Genomic DNA, 22,818 nt, shown 5'->3' on the forward strand with positions numbered 1-22,818 from the left:
GAAAAGCTTTCTATGTTACTAAAAGCAACTTGTTAGTGGATAAAAAACATCTTACTAAATTATAAATGGCAAAAGGCAAACCATTATCAGAGTTTGAGAGAGGAAGGATCTTTGAGCTTAATAGGGGTAGACTCTCCCAAAGATCCATTGCAAACGAAGTGAATCGTAGCAAAATGGTCATCACAAATTTTTTTAAGAAATCCAGATCAATATGGGCACAAAAAGAGTCAATGTCGACCAAAAAAAATAACCCCATCACTGTATTGCCGTATCAGAAGCTTAAAAAAAAACTCCAGTATGAGCTCAAGTCGATTGAAAAGCCAAACAGCAGCAGAATGTAGTCCTAAAACCATCAGAAGGCATTTGAAAATGAAGGGTTTCAATCATTTAAAGCGACTGCAGAAACCACGTCTTCTTGAACAGCACAAAACTAACCGACTTAAATATGCCACCAATCACCAGACTTGGGATGAAGAGAAGTGGGAAAATGTAATTTTCTCCGATGAGAAAAAGTTTAATCTAGATGGTCCAGATGGATTTCAACACTATTGGCATGATAAAAATTTGACGAAAGGGACTTTTTCAACTCGGCATAGTGGAGGAGGGTCTTTAATGATCTAGCGTGCTTTCTCGTCAGCTGGGACCCTAAAGTTGCAAGTAGTGAAAGGCCGGCAAACATCATTGAAATACATTTCAATGCTTGAAAATGTTTCTATCAGGACTGAAGGTCCATGTCTGTGTGGAAGAAATTGGATTTTCCAGCAAGACAACGCTGCAATACACACTTCTCGACAAGCACGAGAATACTTTTCTTCAAATAATATAGAATTGTTAAATTATCCAGCATGTTCTCCAGACCTCAATCCCATTGAAAATCTTTGGGGATGGATGGCAAAAGAAGTGTTCAAGGATAGAACCCAGTATGATTTGATAAAGGAACTTTCGGATTCAGTTTTCAGTACATGGGATAAAATTCCTTCGCAACTGATAAAAAACTTAGTCGCAAGCATGCTGCTAGAAAGGACTTGGCCTGCCTTGATAGAGTTCAAAATAGACTTTGTAGCCTCGTAGGAGATGTCCTTTTCTCTTCCTTACAACCTTTATCTCACAGAAGAGATGTTGCGAGTTTGTCTCTGATGTATCGTTATTTTCATGGAAAGTGTTCGAATGAGCTTCAATCTATGGTCCCCCCTCGCCAAACTTTCACAAGAAACACTCGTCTAGCTGTAAACACTATCAATAATTCCCCCCACTCTTTATCTGTGCCTAAACCTAAACGTAGATTCCATGAACAAAGCTTTTTTCTTAGAACTGCACGCCTGTGGAATTGTCTTCCGTTTTCCTGCTTTCCGGCTGACTACAATATGGTTGTCTTCAAGTCTAACGTAAATAAGTTCTTGATGAGCCGTTCCATATAAGTTATCAACTTTACCAAATTTTCATTACTAATGATTACTATAATGTCCAATTTCTACTGTACACTCTTTAACCCTTATCCTTGAGTGGCCTCTTGGCCTTGATAATGTGGTGATGCCTATGTAAAAAAAAAAAAAAAAAAAAAAAGAGAATTTTTGAAGTAATTCGTAATAATGGAGGCTATACTAAATACTGAGACCCTTTTTAATAATTTATAATTGCCTTTTGTTAGATAAATTATCAGTGGTCTTATCATTTTGACCAGGTGAAAATGTTTGTTTTTTAAAAAATAATTATTAGATCAGGGTTAAGGTTTCGAATGAAGCAGATTTCATTTTTTTCTATCATATTTTCCCTTTTGGCAATGGTTTCAACCATTTGTTTGATTAAAAATTCGATAATATGCATAAACACTTACTTTCTTAAGTGGTCTTATGATTTTGACCAGGACTGTATATAAGGGGTGTAGAAGGAAATGACAGTAAAGAAAAAAAAGAAATATGATGCTATAAGCATAGTAAGAAAGAACAATATAATTTTTCTCAACTAAATCAACAACATTAAGCAAAATCAGGTCTTCCTGCAAGTATATTCTATAGGCTCCAAATCAATTGAAAAAATATTTTTTTTATATTATAGGCTCCAAATCAATTGAAAAAATATTTTTTGATATATTATAGGCTCCAAATCAATTGAAAAAATATTTTTTATATATTATAGGCTCCAAATCAATTGAAAAAAATATTTTTTATATATTAAAGGCTCCAAATCAATTGAAAAAATATTTTTTTATATTATAGGCTCCAAATCAATTGAAAAAATATTTTTTATATATTATAGGCTCCAAATCAATTGAAAAAATATTTTTTATATATTATAGGCTCCAAATCAATTGAAAAAATATTTTTTATATATTATAGGCTCCAGATCATCTGGAAAAAAACAAAAAAAAAATAAATAAATAAAAATTCATTTTCAGTTACGCTTTTTTTTTTTAAAAATACTTAAAATAAAAAAAATCTTATTTTGAAATCTGAAAATCTGGTGTTTGGTCATTAGTATTTGCAAGAATAAAAGAAAATGGCTTTAGAACTTTTTTTCTTTAGAATGAGTAGGAGATCTTTTTTAAAAGCATTAGTTTGTCATTGTTAACTTTTGTTTTAGAAAATTAATATTTGATTTTGGTTGTACATCAATTTATCTTGTGGATCATGGCAGTATGCGGTTAAAAACTCACACCAATTCCTTCCTGAAAATACTTGTCTGGGTGGCAATTATTTTCAAATTTTCATTTTAGAAAAAAAGGACGTAACTCTGTATTCATCCAGAGTTAGTTTACTTTGATCGGAATAAAAATATAATTTTGGGAAACAAAGGAAAGCAAAACAAATTGCAAGTAAATATGCTAGAAGAACAGTTAGTAGTTTATAATATTGTCTTTCTTGAAAACAATTATTATTGCTAGTGGTATCTTGAAAACAAGGTATAATTATTATTGGTATCTCGTGGAGATTCTGCGATGCTTTCTTCATCAATATGCATAATTTAATTTTAAAAATAATATTCTTAACATGGTGTCTATTTAATTTGCACATTCAGTGATAAAAATGCTATTTCAAACTTAAGCATGACAGACTGACATTCAGACAAAATATTTTTGTTTGAAAGAGTAAAAACATTTTTTTGAAGGAGTTAAAAAATACCTTCCAGATTTTTCCATTCAGTTCTCTAGTAAAAAAAAAATAATAAAATAAAGACAGATCCATACATTCAACCAGTCTGTTTAGTGACAAAAGTAATATTTCAAAATTGCCTCACTCAATAGACATCTATGGGCAAGTATGTCACACAATGACATGTCAACTGGTATGGTCACATTACCTGTCAATCAAGAATGTCTCACACTGATTTTGATGGACTCAAATCACGTGATAAGCCCCTGAAGACATGAAATTGATGATGATGTGGGGCAGAACAATTGAAAAGGCAACAGACAGAAAAAGTTGAAAGTCATTCACAAAATGTCCAACACCAAAGAAAAATATGAAATAATTAGAACAATGGACAGAATATTTTAAAGATAAATGTTATTAAAAAAAAAAATAAAATAAATAAATAAAATTTGCAAAATTCAAAGGAATTTTCAATTAATAAAGGAGAGAAATTTCTTTCATTCACAACCCAAACAAAAAAGACATTTTTTGTTCTCTTCAGCCACCCACACATTTTCTCAATGATGGAAAATGGTACTTAAATTGGAAAGCATTGAAAAACTAAAATACATGCCCCCCCCCAAGAAAAAATAAATGTTACCCACAGAATAGTTAATAAAATTCATTTCTTTCTTTAGAAACCACTGTTAAAGTAGAAAGTGAACCTGGAATTTACTTTCAACAGATTCATTACTCTCGTTTCCATAATTCTGACCTTTAATCCTCACATTTCATGAGCAAGGTTTCTGACAAAGAGGGGAAAATTGCTATTTTCTGAATCAGAATCTATCCATTTTATGTGTATCAATTCATGCCTTGTCTGGAGTAATTTCCATAAAAAATAAATAAGTAAAACTTCAGTCTATGTCTGACTTGTCCAACAGTCTTTGTTTTATCGCCATTCAGTGATAAGCACACCTGGATAAGACATGCAAAATTGTTATTAATTTCAATCTACTCCTCTTTTGACACTGATTTGGTTTTGTCTGTGATAGATCTCTTCAGTTTTGGGGATTTTTTTGATAGACATTATGGTAAATACAAGGTGGGACCTCCCACCCAAATTTCATCTATGGAATTATTAATTAAATTTGCAGTCTTTTCTGAAATCCAACCATATTTGGTATAAATAAACTTCAGTCTATGCCCAACTTGTTGGACTCTGGGGAGAAGGGGGGGGCAAATATGGACTTAATTCAGTTTGAAATAGGATTTTTATTACTAGATATATGCGTTAAAGAGGAAGCTATATCCATGCTTACTTACAAAGAGTGGCTCCAAGAACTAAATCTGTTCTTACTTGAGCAACGGAGGATGTAAGGAGACTTGATTCTGGCATACAATAGCATCAATAGGAATTGAATCTACTTTTTGAAGAGTTTTTGTACCCAAACGCCAAGTTGCAAAAAATATACCACCATAGCTTTTTACTAGAAAAAAAAACTTCTGCTAGTAAACTTTTGACAGTTTCTGCTATTACTGAATCGTTATTTCTTTTTTTTTTTACTCACCTTAAACCCAAACAAGGCATAATGCCACTTGGATGTAAGGGGTTACTTATAGGGATCATGCCTAAGAAAGATTAAGATGTTGATTTATGTTGCATTTGAACTCCTGTATATCAGTACAGTTTGGGAAACAGGCAGCAGGAAGAGAATTACAAAGTCTAGCTGTTCTGGGGAAGAAGCTATTTGAATAGAAAGATTTCTGACATTTAGAGATCTCAACAATGAAGGGGTATGATTTTGTTGCTAAGTGAGTTTGTCGGGGATATGTATGTCAAGGGGACACAAGTGCAATGAGTTAATCAGAGTGCATTCCATTAAAGTACTTGTAAAACAGACACAGGGATGCAACATTGCAGCGATGGGACAGAGGTTGGAGCCTAGTTGACAAAGTGGCAAAGTAGATTGGAGACCCTTTTTTGGACCGTATCCATGGAGAGACAGAGTCACCAGCTCAGATGTGGCAATAATACTCCATACATAGCTAAATAATGGTGATATAGAGGTACAGGATACTCTTAGGTGTGAGCAGTTTTCTAGTATGATAGAGGGAGCCCACCTTCCTTCGCAATGTCCTCAATGTATTTATTCAAGTTCATATTTCCTGTAAATGTTAAGCCGAGGAGTTTGAAGGAAGAATTCTCAGGTAGGGAGTTATTTGTCATGGATATCGGTGGTTGGAGAGGCTTCTAATTGTTAAAAGAGAACAACACACTCTTACACGCATTAAATGTCGCCATCCATTTATGTCTCCATTCAACTACGGTCTGGAGGTCATTTTCTAAGGATTCAGCCATTGTCTTTAATTTGTGTACATTCGTTCTTCCCTCATGCATGTTATAGAGCATTGTATTAGTAAATATACCCATCTCGGACTCAATATTATCGGGGAGGTCATTGATGAATATCAGGATTAATAGTTGTCCAAGGATCGACCCCTGAGGCACTCCATCAGTGACAAGCTGGATGGTCCTATTATCTAAGAAGGATTTAATTATATTTAGTATTCGTCCAGTTATACCATATGATTTAATTTTCATTAGCAGCCCTTCATGCCAGACTTTGTTAAAGGCCTTGGATATACCGAGGGCTACAGCTCGGGCTTCATCCGCATTTATCCAGTGCATGGTATATGCATTCAGAGATGCCTGTTAAAATATCTTCAGTAGAACAACATTCTTAAATACGTATTGTTTGTCAGAAAGAAGACTAGCTTTTGCAAGGTTGTAGACTAATGCTTGATTGATTAGTGTCTCAAAGATTTTAGCAAAGAGGCGACTTATAGGGCGATAATTGAAAGGGTTGGTTCTTTTGCCAGAATTCTTGTACACTGGTATTACAGAGGCCATCTTCCAGTTATTAGAGAATCAGGATTCAGCAAGACATTTGCTGTAGAGTTTCATCTTTTGTGTTAGTTGATGTATTATTTTAGTTAACTTTGTAGGGGGTTTCTTTGATCTGCTTCACTCAGCTTCTTTTTTTATTTGGAAGTCTTCAATTGTAAATCTCGGAAAAACTCTGAACACTTTCACCACTAATCTATAGACTACTTTCAATAAAACACTCAATTTGTAACAGTTCAAACCAAAAAACAGATTCAAGTCATTTACGTTAAATTTCTGCTAGTTTTGATAGCATGCGAAAAGTCTTTTATGAATAAAATTTTTATTAATTGAAAATTCCTTTGAATTTTTTTTTTTTTTAAAAATAACATTTATCTTTAAAATATTCTGTCCATTGTTCTAATCTATATATATATAAATGTAATTTTGGTTCGTTAAAAGTGAATAAAACCATATTTCTACGTTACCAATTTAATTGAAATTTTCAGAAATTCTATTTTTAAAGTCAAGGTTTGCATGTTATTAAAATAATTTAACATTGCGAATTATAAAAATATTAAATTAAATAAAAAATATTTTTCGTAACTGCGAGATTATCGCCATTTTATTATACTGTGCATAAGATTATTAATAATTAGTGACTCGTTTCTCCTCTCTCTCTCTGTGTTAGTAAGAAAAATAAAGTATTTTTAATAAAATCTAAACATAAAAAGTTTAAATTTATAATATTCTTGATTCGTGTAGAAATTTGATCTTAGCCAAAAGACCAAGTAAATATACAGCTAAATTTTGTACAAAGCATTATCTTCTTTTATAAAAGATGAAGGGTTTTAAGGAATCATATAAAAGTATTATGCACTAGCAGATTACCCGACGTAGGTGGAAATACATTGAATGTTTCCTAGAATAGCAGAATACCCAGCGTTGCCTGAGATCAGATAAGATTGGTTGATATATGTACTAGCCTAATATTGGTGTTGCCCGGGATTGTATTACATAGCTGTACTAGCAGAATACCCGACGTAGCCCAGGGTTGGATAAAATTGGTGTATATGTACTAGCAGAATACCCAGCGTCGTCCGGGATTGTATGACATAGCACTAACAATTTTGTAAGTGCTTATGCAGTATAGGTCCTATTTGACAATTCTGAAAGTGCTTGTGCAGTATAGGTCCGATTTGAAATATTTTGAATGTCCTTGTGCAGTATAGGTCCGATTTGACAATTTTTAAGGTGCTTGTGCAGTATAGGTCTGATGCTCCCTAGCAGAACACTCGGCGTTGCCTTGGATCAGAAAAAATTGGTTGATATATGTTCTAGCCAAATACCCGGCATCGCCCGAGATTGTTACATAGGTGGATATATGTACTAGCAGAATACCCGTCGTAGCCTGGGATTGGATTAAATAGGTGTATAAGTACTAGCAAAATACCCAGCGTTGCCCGAGATTGTAGGACATAGCACTAGCATGACATATGTACTAGCAGATTACCCGGCATGGCCTGGGATTGGATACAATTCATGGAATGTTTCCTAGCAGAACACTCGCCGTCGCCTGGGATCAGAAAAAATTGGTTGACGTTTGACTATGTACTAGCCAAATACCTAGCGTCGTCCGGGATTGTTACATAGGTGGATATATGTGCTAGCAGAATACCAGGCATAGCCTGGGATTGGATAAAATCGGTGTATAAGTACTAGCAAAATATCCAGTGTCGCCCGGGATTGTATGACCTTGCACTAGCATGACATATGTACTAGCAGATTACGCAGTATGACCCGGGATTGGATACAATTCATGGAATGTTTACTAGCAGAACACTTGGCATCGCCTGGGATCAGAAATAATTGGGTGATATTTGTATCCACCATCGTCTGGCATGTAAAACGTTGCTGGAAATATATACTTGCAGAATGTATTGAAGTTAATTTTTCAATAAATGGGTCGATAATGTGGGTTAAATCATTGAAAATTGTTGTCGAAATTAGTAACATATCCAAGTATTTTAAAAAAATGATGAAATGGGAGTTATTTTATTAGTGTGTTTGTAATGAAATAACCAGCCTAGACAATCTATCAAAGTTATTATTTTAGTAGGAGGGGGGGGCGATAATGCGAGTTGAATCGTGAAAAATAATTGTCGAAATTATTAACATATCCAACAATTATCAAAAACGATGAAATTTGAGTTATTTTAGTGTTGTGTTTTTAATGAAAATAACGGCCCAGACGATATTTTAAATTATTATTTTAGTAAGGGGGGGGCGATCATGTGTGTTAAATCATGAGAAATGATTGTCGAAATTAGTAACATATCCAAGAATTATGAAAAATTATTAAATTTGAGTTATTTGATTAGTGTGTTTGCAATGAAATAAACAACCAAGACAATGTATCAAAGGTATTATTTTAGTAAGGGGGGGGGCGATAATGCAGGTTAAATTATGAAAAATAATTTTCGAAATTAATAATGTATCCAAGAATTATGGGATTCAATGAGATATGTAAAAATATATACTAGAAGATTGGCAGGAGTCACTCGAGATTGAATGAGGTACATGCAAATGTATGCAAGCAGAATACATGGGCGCATGGGATCCAATGAGGTAGATGCAAATATATACTAGCAGAATACCTGTCGTTGCCTTGGATTGGATGAGATTGATTGAAATATATACTAACAGAATACCTAGCGTCGTCCAGGATGTACTGAGATGTATTGAGATATATACTAGCTGAATACCCGACATTTCCTGGGATTGAATGAAGTAGGTGAAAATATATACTAATAAAATTCCCAACGTCGCTTGGGATTGAATGAGATAGGTGGAAATATATATTAACAGAATACCTTTTATCGCCCCGGATTGAATGATATAGGTGGAAATATATAGAAGCAGAATACCAGGCATCGCCTGGGGATGAATGAGATAGGTATAAATACAGAATAGAAGAATACTTGGTGTTGCTCGGGATTGTATTAGATAACTGCAAATATACACTAGCAGAATACTTGGCGTTGCTCAAGATTGAATGAGATAGGCGAGGAAATTTACTAGCAATATCCTCGGCTTCGCCCAGAATTGAAGGAAATTGATGAAAATATATATTAGCAAAATCCCTGGTGTTGCCCAGGATTGAATGAGACGAGCAAATATATACTAGCAAAATAATCAGCGTCACTCTGGATTAAATGAGGGTGGCAGAATATAAAGTCTGTACTGTAAATGGCTTAAACAATTTTCTATCTAAAAATTCCTTCATTTGTCAAGTGATCCCGGATATGGCTTAAACAGTTTACAATCTCAAAATTAGATTAATACATATATATTGTTGGTTTTCTGTGAAAGTTTACTAGGACAGTTTCTTCAGGGAGTAATTTATATTTTTAAAAATTTTTTTATGTTCTTATCCGGGAATGATGTGATGGTTGTAGTGGTGAGTAGGAAGAACCATGATTATGTTAATTTTAAACATGGTCTTGCGTTTTCTTTTGGAGGTTGGGTTGGAGAAAGTAATGTCCGTTTTGAGGTAAAACGCTTCTGAAATTGTTTCATATATGTATTTAAATTACCCGTCTTAGTGTAGGTAAAATTATTTTAAGTGTTGTATATTACCCGTCCTTGCAAAGGTAAAATTATTTTATATACATGCTGTAAATTATCTACCCTAGATGAGATACAATTATTTAAGACGTGTAATAGCCATCCTAGGTAGGTAAATATTCTTTTGCTCGAAATAGGAAATGATACATAGACATTAAAAATTCCTCTCTCTTAAGAATAACAATTAGATTCAAAATCAAATTCAATTTTCTCATTGTTTAAACGGTCCCGAGCAATGCCAGGTAGCCCCGCTAGTGTATATATATATATAAAAGGCAAAACCCGCGCGAGAGTTTTTGTATGTCCAAGAAAGGCTTGTTTCCGGGGGTTGGGTTCTCAGGAGGGTTACTATCACTTAGAACTTCTTATATACCCTGTAGATTATAATATGTACGAATTTCAAACGCACGTCGCGGCTAGATTTATTTACATCGAGTTTTACACAATTCTTGCTATTTCGGCACTTCTTAGGTTTATTCGGCTTTTTCGTATAAAAGCGAAACTGGTGAAACTAAGGCACGGTTCTCAGTCTATGGGCCGGCAGCGTCCAGAAAGCAATAGATGTTTGATCAATGTCAGTTTTCACTGTCATATCAGACAATTGCTTTCATTTGGATACTCCCCTAATAAACGGGGGGGGGGGAGCTGGTTTTCCCCAACACATTGGGGGAAACAAAACCAGAAAAAGTTGGGTAAAAAAAAAAAAAAAACTCAAAAGAACTATCCCGCAGTAAAATTAAGTGGGGATTTGACCTCATTAAACACACACTTAAAAACTGTCTTGCAGAAATATTTAACTGCAGAATAGTGTGATGTTTGACCTTAATTTGAACTCATTCACTTTTAATCGCTAAATTTAACGCCTAGCATTGCTTCCGTCGCCGTAGCACAGGTGTATGTTGTCAGCCTATTGGCCTCCAGGCTCCGGGTTTGAGCCTACCTGCTCCCCCCTTTCCCCCTTTTTCTTTTACACCTACAAAAGATTTTTTTTCCATAAAAAAAAAAAAAAAAAAAAAAAATCGCTGTTTTTTTGTTTTATTTTTATTTTTTTTTTTAAGAAGTTTAACATCGTTTTTTTTAGATTTAAACAGGGTGAAGTTTCCATTTTGTTATCCAGCCCCTTCCCCCAACACACACACACCTACAAACACCCGGGCAACGCCGGATACCGCCGCTAGTAGTAAAATAAAATTAATCATCTAATAAACCATAAAAAATGGATAATTAAGTTCATTTTTCAAAGGAATATGCAAATTAGTTAACCTTAATGAAATCGCTCGTATATCCATGATATTAAGTTCTTTTTAATAGAAAAAATAGGCTTTTAATATCAATGTCAGTGCAACAAAAAACTCAACGTTATATGTGTATAGATTACCCATTCTCTTTTGGCACAAATTAAATTTACACCTTTCAGAAGAGTTGCATAAAAGGAGAGAACAGGGGAGATAAATCAGTTTGTCATTTCTCATTAATAAGCCAATGGATAAACGGATGTGCCAATGAATAATCGGAAATATATGTTAAAACTGAGTTATAGTTTTAATTAAAATTTTACTTGATAATTTTCCATCATTTTTTTTTTTTTACTTTTGCCTGATGAGTAAGTATATTAAAGAGTGTTCTTGTTAATTTAGTTTGAACTGCCATATTTCACCTGTGCATATCTACCTACAAGCACTAAAATTACCAATCAGATTTAAAAAAAAAAAAAAGAAAAAGAAAAGAAATGAAGTCTATTTACTTTTTGGCATGCAAATTTATATTTTTTAGTAGTAAATACTAGTTAAAAAAAAAGTTAGAAAACTTTAAATTGCACCAAAAAAAGAAAGGAACACAATCCAATTTATATTGAAATTGAGGTGCTTATGGCATAAGTAAAAGTAAAGAAAATACAGAAAAGTCTGTATGATGTATGTATTCATTACAGAATGAAGATGTCATATTCCAAAAATTACGTAATTTGATCATGTTTTTTTTGTTTTTTTTTTTCAAGAAAGTCAAATTTTATGACTAAGTGAGTTGTAGTGTTTTCTTCAGGCCTGATGAAATCTAATGAAACAAATAAGGGGAGACAACTTAAATCGAATGTGGGGGACGAAAATCAGCCTTGTGTTTAATACAATTTAGCAGTAAAATCACGAAAAGTTGTAAATTTTGATTTTCTGATAGTTAAAAAAAAAAAAAATTAATCGAGTTACATAATTTTTGACATCTCCGTTCTGTAACGAATACATACATAATACAGACTTTTCTGTATTTTCTTTACTTTTAATTATGGCCGTAAGTGCCAATTTGAATAAGCAACAAAACTGAACTTGATTCAATAGAAAGAAATTTTTGTTTTTTGTTTGTTTGCTTTTTTATTGTCCAACTCCTCACTTTTAATGAATCTGTACATTTTTGTCCATAAAATTAAAATTTTTAAAGAATATTTTCGATAGGAGTAAATGCGCCTCTGTCAAAAGTTTTTGTGAGACATACAAACATATGTACATACATACATTTAAAGAGACATATGAGATTTATATTATAGATTTCATTTTTTGAAAATTTAAATTGTATTATTGTTATATTTTTTGCAAATTTAAATTGTATTATTGTTATATTTTTTGCAAATTAAAATTTTATTTTTAAATTTATATTGTATTCTATATTTTTTGCAAATTTAAATGGTATTATTTTTATATTTTTTGCAAATTTAAATTTGTATTATTTTTATATTTTTTGCAAATTTAGATTTGTATTTATAGTTTTAGCAAATTTCAATGGTATTTTTAAATTTATATTGCATTTTTATATTTTTTGCAAATAAATAATTCAAAGTGTTCTCTTCTGATACCACATTTAATCTTATCAGTCTACGATAAGTGTCCGGAAAATTCTTTCAAACTAAAGCAATTTTTATTTTTATCCCATTTTGGGAGCTGGATTTTCTCCACATTAAAAACCGATCTTTGATCTAACTCTGTCTTTGTGGGGAGTTAAATAAATAGGAAGATACGGAATTATATACATTGTAATCAACAATATTTTTTCTGTACAAATATGTCGATATTGTAACGTTAAACAAAAAACTATAATCATTTTGTGATTATGTTTAAATATGCAAAGAATATTGTTTTTAAATTGTTCACAATGAAAATAATAAACAAATTTTAGTTTTACTTTTTATGATCCATGAAGCAATGCAAGTTTATTTACGTGAACACAACTATTCTTCATGAATTGTTACTTCTTTCCTTTTTTAAATTGATCTATTAAAGTGAAATGTGTGTGTGTGTGTGTGTGTGTGTGCGCGCGCACGTGAGGACAATTTTCAACCTATATACTCAACAAATTTTTGATTTACACTCTTGAAATTTAGTATATTGGGTATTCAGACAGATTTTATCCGTAAAAAAAAAGTGCTGCTAACAGGTTAAAAATTGAAAAATTAGTACTTGGGGAGGAGTTATCAGATTTTTATCTGTTTTATGAATGCGCATGTGTGAATCATTCACAGGACAGCTCCCTTATGTTAAGAATAAGTAGGTTTGAAAACACTTTTTAAAGATCATAACAAGCTGGCCTAATAGTTATCATACTTGACTCACTGTCTTTAGGTTTTGGTTTCAATCTCAACTAGTTTTTTTTTTTTTTTTTTTACTTACAAGGAGTGAAATGTTTAGAAAAATAATACTTGTATGCACATGTCCGTTTCTTTCTGTTTTTTTTTACTCCAATATTTTTAAAGGATTTAACGTTACATTAAATATGATGCAACGTGTGGTACAACTGCTAGCATTAAATAAAGTTTATTTCCTCCTATAACACAGAACAAGCTAGGTAATATACAAATATCCGTGCATGAGGTCGCCAAGCTAATAAAAAACCTAGATTCCAGTAAAGCAACTGGCCCTGATGGCATCCCAATTATAGTGTTAAAAAAGCTTCAACCAGAACTTGCTCCCATACTTACGAAACTATTTAAGCGCTGCCTTAAGGAGAAGTGCTTTCCGACCCCCTGGAAGACCTCATCAGTTTGCCCTGTATTTAAGAATTCAGGTGATAAGTCATCTCCCTCTCAATACAGACCAATAAGTCTTCTCTGTGTTATGAGTAAGTTACTGGAATCAATATTAAATAGAGAAATAGTCAACCACCTCAGCAGAAACAACCTTCTTAGTGACACACAATATGGTTTCCGCTCTGCAAGATCTACTGCAGATGTGCTGACGGTTATATCCCACAGGATTAGTGAATCTCTTGACAAAGGCTTCCTTTCTAGGGCAATTGCTCTTGACATATCAAAGGCCTTTGACAAAGTATGGCATAAGGGTCTACTTCACAAGATTTCCAGCTACGGTATAACTGGAAATGTTTTCTCAATCATTAAATCATTTCTCTCCGATAGGCTCATAAGAGTAGTGGTAGATGGACAAAAATCGGAGGCCTGCAATATAAATGCTGGAGTCCCTCAGGGGTCAATCCTTGGCCCAACTCTCTTCCTGATCTACATCAATGACCTCCCTAAACACATACTTAAATCATTCGTTGACATCTATGCTGATGACACGACCATCTACGGCAACACATCAAAGGCTGTAAATGACGAAGTTCTCTCGGATTCTCTCTCCTCTGATCTCGAGCGCGTGGTTCAGTGGGGGAAGATGTGGCTAGTTACCTTTAATGCATCTAAAACCAAACTCCTATCCTTACATCATCAACGCTCTGATCCCCAGCTGGCATCAATTGTGATGGATGGCTCTCGTCTGGGTGAGGCCCCGTGTTTTGACAAGCTTCTGGGTTTGACCTTTACGTCTGATCTGAAATGGAACACGTACATCAAGTCTGTTGCCAAGGTCGCTGGAAAGATGGTGGGATCCTTCTACCGCTCCAGAAGATATCTCACTACTGATGCAATTCTCTATCTATATAAAAGCCAAGTACGGCCAAGGATGGAATACTGTTGCCATATCTGGGCAGGAGCTGCCAAAAACAGCCTATCATGCCTTGACAGAGTACAAAATAGACTTCGTGGTTTAGTGGGGGATGCCCTTTTCTCTACCCTGCAACCCCTCTCCCACAGAAGAGACGTTGCGAGCCTATCCTTGTTTTATCGTTATTTTTATGGCAGGTGCTCGTCTGAACTCCAATCCCTGGTCCCCCCTCGCCAAACTTTCACGAAAATCACCCATCTAGCTGAATCCACTGTGAAAAATTTCCCCCACTCTATATCTGTGCCTAAATCAAAACGCGGATTTCATGAGCAAAGCTTCTTTCTTAGAACTGCACGCCTGTGGAACTCTGTTCCGTCTGCCTGCTTCCCTCCGGACTACAACTTGGATGTCTTCAAGTCTAATGTTAACAAATTCCTCATGAACCGCCCCCCCTAATTAAACACTTCATAAAATCTCCTCACTAACGTGATGTACTTGCAATAACCCTTATCCCTGAGTGGCTTCCGGGCCTTGATAAGTGGTGATCACTGTGTAAAAAAAAAAAAAAAAAAAAAAGTTTAGCTTTAATAGAAATCAGATCTTGTTCCTTTAGTTTGATTTTTACAATGCAATTCTACAAATTTTTTTAAACATTTTTTTAAAAACAGATAGCAAGAATTAACGATGATTGCTTGTTTTTTTTTTTTTGGCGATTTTTAAGAATTTATTGATATGGTCATTTATTTAAAACATTAAGTTGGCATACCAAAAAGTAAAACTTTTTCTTTAAACTTAAAAGTTCAGTTTCTTTCTTTTTTTTTTTTTTATAAGTTTGACTGATATTTTCCCCTTCTTATATTTGATAAAAAAAATTGTTTACTTTTTACAACGGTTTTCTAATTAAGGTTTTAATTGTACATTTTGCAGATTTGTTATTATATTAAGAAACTTCAAATTTTAAAGAAAACAGTCACATGTTTTTATTTAAGATTTAGTCTGGACATTTCATCTTTCGTTTCTATCATGAAAAAAAAAAACAAAAAACAGTTACAGATGATCTCATTGCAATTCATTGTGGCTACATACAACAGATTAAAACAAATCAGATCACCACTGGATTAGATTCAATTAAATATATCCCCATATCAGTAAATGATAAATAAACTGATACCATTTCTTGATAAATATACTAGATTAACACCTGTACGAGGACAGATAAAATTCCCAAAACAAAACAGTTTTGCACCACTTTAATGTCCTTTTACAAAGATAAAATAGAGATAATAATTAGGGATCTGAGTGGCCAATTGCAAAAAAAAATTGAATGATATAAATTTCCCAACCTGGAAGGGCTCCATACATATCAACTTCCCAAAGGAAGCCCCATATGAAATGGAATTAAAAATTATACCCAATTTATGGGCCATTCTAGGTTTTCAGTGAAGTTAACTGAATAGAATTTCTTGCTATGGGAGAGAAATTCTGTGGATTATGAAAGGAATTGTTTTTGAAGGTTATATCAACACCTACCATCTTGTACAACACATTATGCTGATAAATAAATGTAATATAATTGAAAATTCGTTCTAATATTGTCATTCTTTTATATACTAACTCATGTCCACAGTGTTTCCCTACAAACAGCATTGATATAGCCTTCAAACACAATTTTTTTTTTCACACTATGCACAATGATTCAAGCAAACTACAATATCTTCTCTAGATTATGTTTTGATGTGTGTATGTGAAGGAGGAGGTCATGGTGAAATATTAGTAAAAAAAGAAAAAAAAAAAAAAAAAAAGCATTCTACAACCCTAAATCTGAATGGAAAGCTTTTCCCTAAAAAAAGATCTAGTTTATTCACTTGATATTCATTCCATCTCATTAACATTTATCTTCGAATACTTCTTAGCCTTAATAAGTGGTGACTAAAGAGTAAAAAATATAAAATAAAACAAAAATGTAAAACATATGTCAAGTGGGTGATATCCATAGAACTTGTTTTAAGAAATTCAGTATTGTATAAAAAAAAGGGGGGGGCTAGTGGGATAGGAGTGATCTAAAATAAATCCGTTGTTTTCGTCATAAAATAATTTTAAAGATTTTTTCTTGCAACAAGTATTAAATCCAGGAGGGAAAAGAATACATTTTTAGTACATTCCAAATGTTGTCCTAATTGTAAAAATAAAACATTTAACCCAAGAGACAAAACATTCCTTAATGTGTCTAAAGATGCCTGAGCATACAATTTCCTTAGAGTTGTTGTAAGTCCAATGCCGGAAGGAAAAATATTATATTTAACCTTTTCTCTTAAGATTTGGAACATTTTCAAAAAAAAAAAAAAAAACTAAGGGCAAGTAACTCTCACTTTCTTTTGAAAAAGTTTTCGAAAGTCTGAAAAAAAAAAAAATTAAAAAAAATACCACTACTACTATTACCACAGGTAATGTTATAAATGAAATAAATTTGACTTTTAGTATCTTTTATAATCAAACAAGTGTTACAAATTGAATAAACTTTTCCATTATAATCTCTGAAGAGCAAAAGAATAAATAAACAATGCCGATCATTATGGTGTTGGGGTGGAAAACAAAAATGAACACGTTATGCAACAAGTTGTTATTTAGATTAACAATAAAACCAAATTGAAGATAAAGTAAAAACGATTTTATTTAAAATGAATGATTGGCTGATCTTATATATAAAAAAAGTTAAGCTAAATTAATCTCGAAAAATATTTCAACATTCAACAAGGGTAATGTTATCTATCCATGAATAATAAATTAATATTATTAAGCCACACCCAAGGTTTGAATTTTTTAAAAATGCCTATACACAACAAATTCCGATAGAAAAAAATATTTGACAGAACTTTTCAAACGACTTGCATATTTTTAGAAAGAATAATTTTTATATTAAGAAAATTCAGTGTGTGCTGCTGGACCTGGAGCATAGAAATGCACACACGCACTGCGTGTGTGCATTTCTATGCTCCAGCAGCACACACTGATAATTAACCATTAAAGTTTGAAAATTTACTATTAATCAAATATTTATTAAAATCAAATGTATTTATGAAGAAATACGGGTCGTGCTTAAATAATAGCGTTATTACTTAGAAACTCTTAACATCGAGAGAGAAATGCATTTGTAATTATTCTATACTTTCATCTAACGGTAATGAATGCACTTATTGATAACGTTATTATTTAAAAAGCCATTCTTAATATGGGGAGGGTGTTTTTTTACCTATTGTGTACTTTAACCTTACAATTGAATAAAAATACATAAAACTTTAATTAAACTTAGAAATAAGATTTCAAAAATAGCGCGGATCATTGATCAATAAGTGCATTAGCACCCACCTAACAATTTGGTATGCACTTCTGAACAATTTGGTGCTTATGCACGTGATGGTATTTTCAAGTTAAATTCAAGGGGTTTGTATTACTGTACACAGATTCGAAAAAGTTGTCAAAAAACAAATATATAACAAATAAATGTTATCAAAGGCAAGATAAATTACTTTTCTACCAAACTGGATATATTTTTCGTGTTTTTATTCAGCTCGAAAAGCATACAGTGTTTACCGATGTATTGGAAAATTCAAAATGGCGGCCGACTCTCTCTTTAACACGATAAGTTCGGGAAAAGGTGTTATAAATAATAAACTAGACAAAATACTATTAAAAAACCACCGAATATATGTCAAGTTATGTCACAGTAACATATATTGAGCGAGTTTTTAACAGTATTTTGTCTAGTTTATTATTTATTACACCTTTTTCCGAACTTACCGTGTTAAAGAGAGAGTCGGCGCCATTTTGAATTTTCCAATACATCGGTAAACACTGTATGCTTTTCGAACTGAATAAACATGTTACATTGAATAAAAACACGAAAATTATATCCAGTTTGGTAGAAAAGTAATTTATCTTGCCTTTGATAAAATTTATTTGTTATATATTTGTTTTTTGACAACTTTTTTGAATCTATGTGTACAGTAATACAAACCCATAATTACTTTTAACAGTTATAACTAAGCATAAATAACTTTAAAATCTAATTATAATTAATAATTCGCTAATGGATATGAAAAAATAAAATGTAGACCATGGATTTGAGATCATTTTTCCATTGTGTATGTTTTAGCGTAAAAAAATTCACCTTTAAATTTGCTACCGTTTTTAGGCGCTCTGGTGGCGGCCACCAGAAAGAGCGCCTTAAAAACATTTAAAATTTTTAAATGTTTGAAAACTAACAACTATCGGTAGCTTTTAAAATTGCATTTATATATATGTTGGTACTAGTGCACACTGCACCAGTGCACCACTGCAGAGAGTGATCCGGACGTAAATAATAACGTTATTATTTAAAAAGCCTTTCTTAACATAGGGAAGGGAGGGTGTTTTGTGCCTATTCTATACTTCAACCTTACAATTGAATAAAAAACATATCATAAAACTTTAATTAAACTTGGAAATACGATTTAAAAAAATAGCGCGGATCACTCTCTGCACTAGCACCTATATGTTTATCGATTTTTAATTATATAATTAACAACTTTCAGTCTGTTTTCCTCATAACATTCCGCCAGTTCGATGCCGGCGGGCACCTGAAGAAAGCCGGTGAATGTGAATACGGCTGAAGTTTGTTTCGTCCGTTTTCCCCATATAAAAAAAAAAGTTATAACAAACGTTTTGTTTATAATTTCTTTTAATATTTCCAAACCACAATTGAAAAGAGAAGACTCGTTATACATATTTTTTTTCGGTATTATTATACAAACACCGTGACAGCGTTAGGGTTAGGGTTAGGATTAGGGTTAGGGTTAGGGTTTAGGGTTAGGGGTAGGGTTAATTCGCTGTCACGGTGTTTGTATAGTTTTACCTTTTTTTCTAATGTTAATTGATGGAACGTCAACGAAATTAGAAAAATTAAATTAAAAACAAAAGTTTACATTTTTCTATCCAAGTTGTTAATAATTCGTAAAGCTAAAAAAATTTAAAAAATTCGTTCATAAAGTGTTTTGTTTTTATTTACTTTCATATTTCCACTTGATGATAACGAATAATTAATGTGTATTTCGGATATGCTAAAAGTTATTTCGTTTGTTTTGTTTACTTGTGAAGAACTTTTTACAAATATGAACTATAATAGATTTGGCTTGCAAAAAAAAAAAAAAAAAAAAAAAAAAAAAGCAAAACTTGTAAAACTTGATTTGGGATAATTCGAACTCATTCTGATTGATATTTTCACGTTTTGGTCGATGTAACCTCCGATCGTCAACTGTATCTTTTCGAACTTTGGAATCTGGGCGGAATTTTGTGAATAAAGGATCATCGAGTTCGAAATTCCACGCGGGTTCTATAGTTCAACAAGAAACACATGGAGAGGATCGGAGGTTACATTGGCTAAAACGTTATGAATGCAACAATAAAAACGAGAATAGTTGTCACAATAATCCGAATTATAAATATACATCTAAAATTCTGAAAATATTAATTTTTCATTAAAAAAGTAAAGACTAATGTTTTGTTTTGTTTTTTTTTCGTTCTTTCGTGCAAAAATAAATTCCATAAAAATAGAACTTTTAAAACAATTTGATATTCCAAAAGTTTTTTAAGCAATCAAAATAAAAAGGGGGTAGTTAGGACGACGTAATTGCAATTTATTTATTCGTTAGGAAATTCAAAATATTTTTAATGAAAGAAAAAGTGGGAAAAGGAAACGAGAAGAAAGAAAAAGGACGAAAACAAATTTGCGCGCCAATATAATTGAATATAAACTTATAATAAAAAGTTGAAAAACTAAAATAAACTGACTTCCATAATCAACAAAACGAGATGAGGGAGATATTGGAAGAATTTTCAAAACTATTAAAAGTGAAACAAAAAGAAAATTCATTTAAAGAAAAGAAAAACTCTTTCTCACCTGGTGACGTGCTAAAAAATATGAGTTAGTTTTTCTCACTTCTAAGTTTGCACTGAGGAAGGGGAGAAGTGAGAGTAAATGTTTCAATTAAAATGGGAGGCGGGGTGAGGAACTAGAAAGAGTAACAGATTGAGACGGGGGAAAGAGAAGAGCAAGGGGAAAAAAAAGAAGAGAGTTAGAAGATGAGAAAGAGAGAGAGAGATTAATAATGACCTTTCGCTTCCGAAAAGGAAGCCGCATTAATTGTATTCGTGATAAAAACAAGTAAAGGGAGGGCATACAGTAAAAAAATATACTCATGGCAAGTGAGCTACATAGAAAAGTTTGTGTTTCATTTCATCGAAGGAATTTGAGAGGCTAACTGCGACATTCTACCATTCCTTATTAAGCGCACGCGCATATATATATATATATATATATATATATATATATATATATATATATATATATATATATATATATAGCTCACTTGCCATAATTAGATTTTTATAAAATCAAGCTCTGTTCGTGTATTGAACATTATTGAAATAAATATCGAAATAAAAATATATACGTAATATAGCATTTATAACTAGTGAGAAATCTCTGTCAAAATGTTATGCTTTGCTTCATGCTTCACCAGTGTTCACATTGACATCCAATCCATATAAAATGATACAATAACGTCAGTAATTTATTATATATATATATATATATATATATATATATATATATATATATATATATATATATATATATATATATATATATATATATATATATTATTATTATTATTATTATTATTATTATCATCATCATGATGACCTAAAGACAAAACGTTTTACTTAGAGTGACGAATTTTTTTAACTTGACTTGTTGTTTTCTCGATTTTCCTCACCACTTGAAATGGTTTCGTCCAAGGAAAGGATGGAGGTGATAGAAAAAAAAACGCTCCTTTTGTGTGACGGGACGGATATATAATTATATACAAATAAATACACATTGTCTATTTATTATAGTGGAAGATATAAGTGTGCGCACCGCAGAATTATATATATATATATATATATATATATATATATATATATATATATATATATATATATATACTAGCAAAAGTACCCGTCGTGGACTGGGTTCAAAAACAGCCTACAGAAAATGGACTCTGATTTTTGAAAGTATGATAGGTTATGAAAAGGTAGGGTTGTAAAGAGATATCTTCGAATTTGGGGGTATCAAAACCAAAGCAAAATATGATGAAAGTAAAAATAAAATAGATAAACCCCATAATTTATTATACCATACCTGTTCACACTGAAACACTTATCACAATATTCTGTGCCTAAACTTTGTGCCTATTTCCATTCTGTGGAGGCCAGGTGCAAACGCAGACCCCACAATTTTATTATACCATCCCTATTTAAGTTAAAACATACTTATCAAAGTATTCTTATGTACATCTATATCAAAAACACTTGTAAACGTTTTTTTTTTCATTTTTTATTTCCACACAATTTTTATGAACCACGGTTCTGCCAGATCAAACATACCCATTCCTGATCCTCGATACATCTTCTATCATTATATGTAATCAGTTTTTTAAAATAGTCAACCATATAGGAGCCTATTCATGACCACACACACACACACACACACACACACACACACACACACACACACACACACATTCAACTTTATATTATAAAGAAGATATATATAATATTTTTACTATAATAATAATCCTAAATACTTACAGACACTATAGTTTTCATCTTTTCGGGAATCATCAGTGCAGGGTGGCACAATTACCGCCGGTCGGGAGATTCGAACTCAGCCACAAAGTCATCTCTGACTCCATTAGCAAGAAATAAAATGAACTAAATCATAATATGTAATGGAACAGGCGTAGGAGGGGGGAAGTCAGATAAGTTAGTTTAGAGAGAAAAATAGAAAAAGAAAAAAAAAACAGATGTAGAAACAAAACAGCTGGTGAAAGCTAATAATGCAAATATTGTTTTTCCATTTTATGAGAAAAGAAAATAAAAGTATGCACAAAAGGTTATATTGAAGCTTTCAGTTTTGAGATGGCTGCCATGATGGCAGCCATTTTAAAGCTGAAAGCTTCAATATAACTACAGAAACATAAATGTTCGCTTAATAATGTACAATTTAATATCTATTAATAACAATACCGTAAATATCTAATATATGTCTGTCTGTCTGTTTGTTTGTCTGTCTTCATATTTTCAAACTCTATCTCTTCTGAAACTAAAAGTTGCAAAGCAGTGCAAGGAGCCTCAAATGATTGCATTTTTTATGAACCATTCTTTTATGGGTCTTTAGCCGGTTAAAATAATTTTAAAGGGTTAAAAAAAAGGGTCAAAAGTGAAAAAAATCGTT

The 22,818-nt window shown here is 32.3% G+C and overlaps 1 protein-coding gene across 2 annotated transcripts in view; it reads right to left on the reverse strand.

The window, feature by feature from the left end:
* LOC145242475 (uncharacterized) overlaps positions 1 to 22,348 on the reverse strand; it is a 34,527-nt gene extending 12,179 nt beyond the window's left edge. The window contains exon 1 of one of the 2 annotated variants that reach the window (XM_080105533.1): positions 22,173 to 22,348. The gene's annotated coding sequence lies outside the window, so the exon portion shown is untranslated. Of the gene's footprint in view, positions 1 to 20,439; positions 20,768 to 22,172 lie in introns of those variants that run through there. The other variant, XM_080105532.1, reaches the window with a different exon arrangement.
* Between the last annotated feature and the right edge of the window lie 470 nt (positions 22,349 to 22,818).

Source organism: Euprymna scolopes, chromosome 21 (genome assembly GCF_053919585.1).
Source record: "Euprymna scolopes isolate OS-2025 chromosome 21, ASM5391958v1, whole genome shotgun sequence".
NCBI lineage: Eukaryota > Metazoa > Mollusca > Cephalopoda > Sepiida > Sepiolidae > Euprymna > Euprymna scolopes.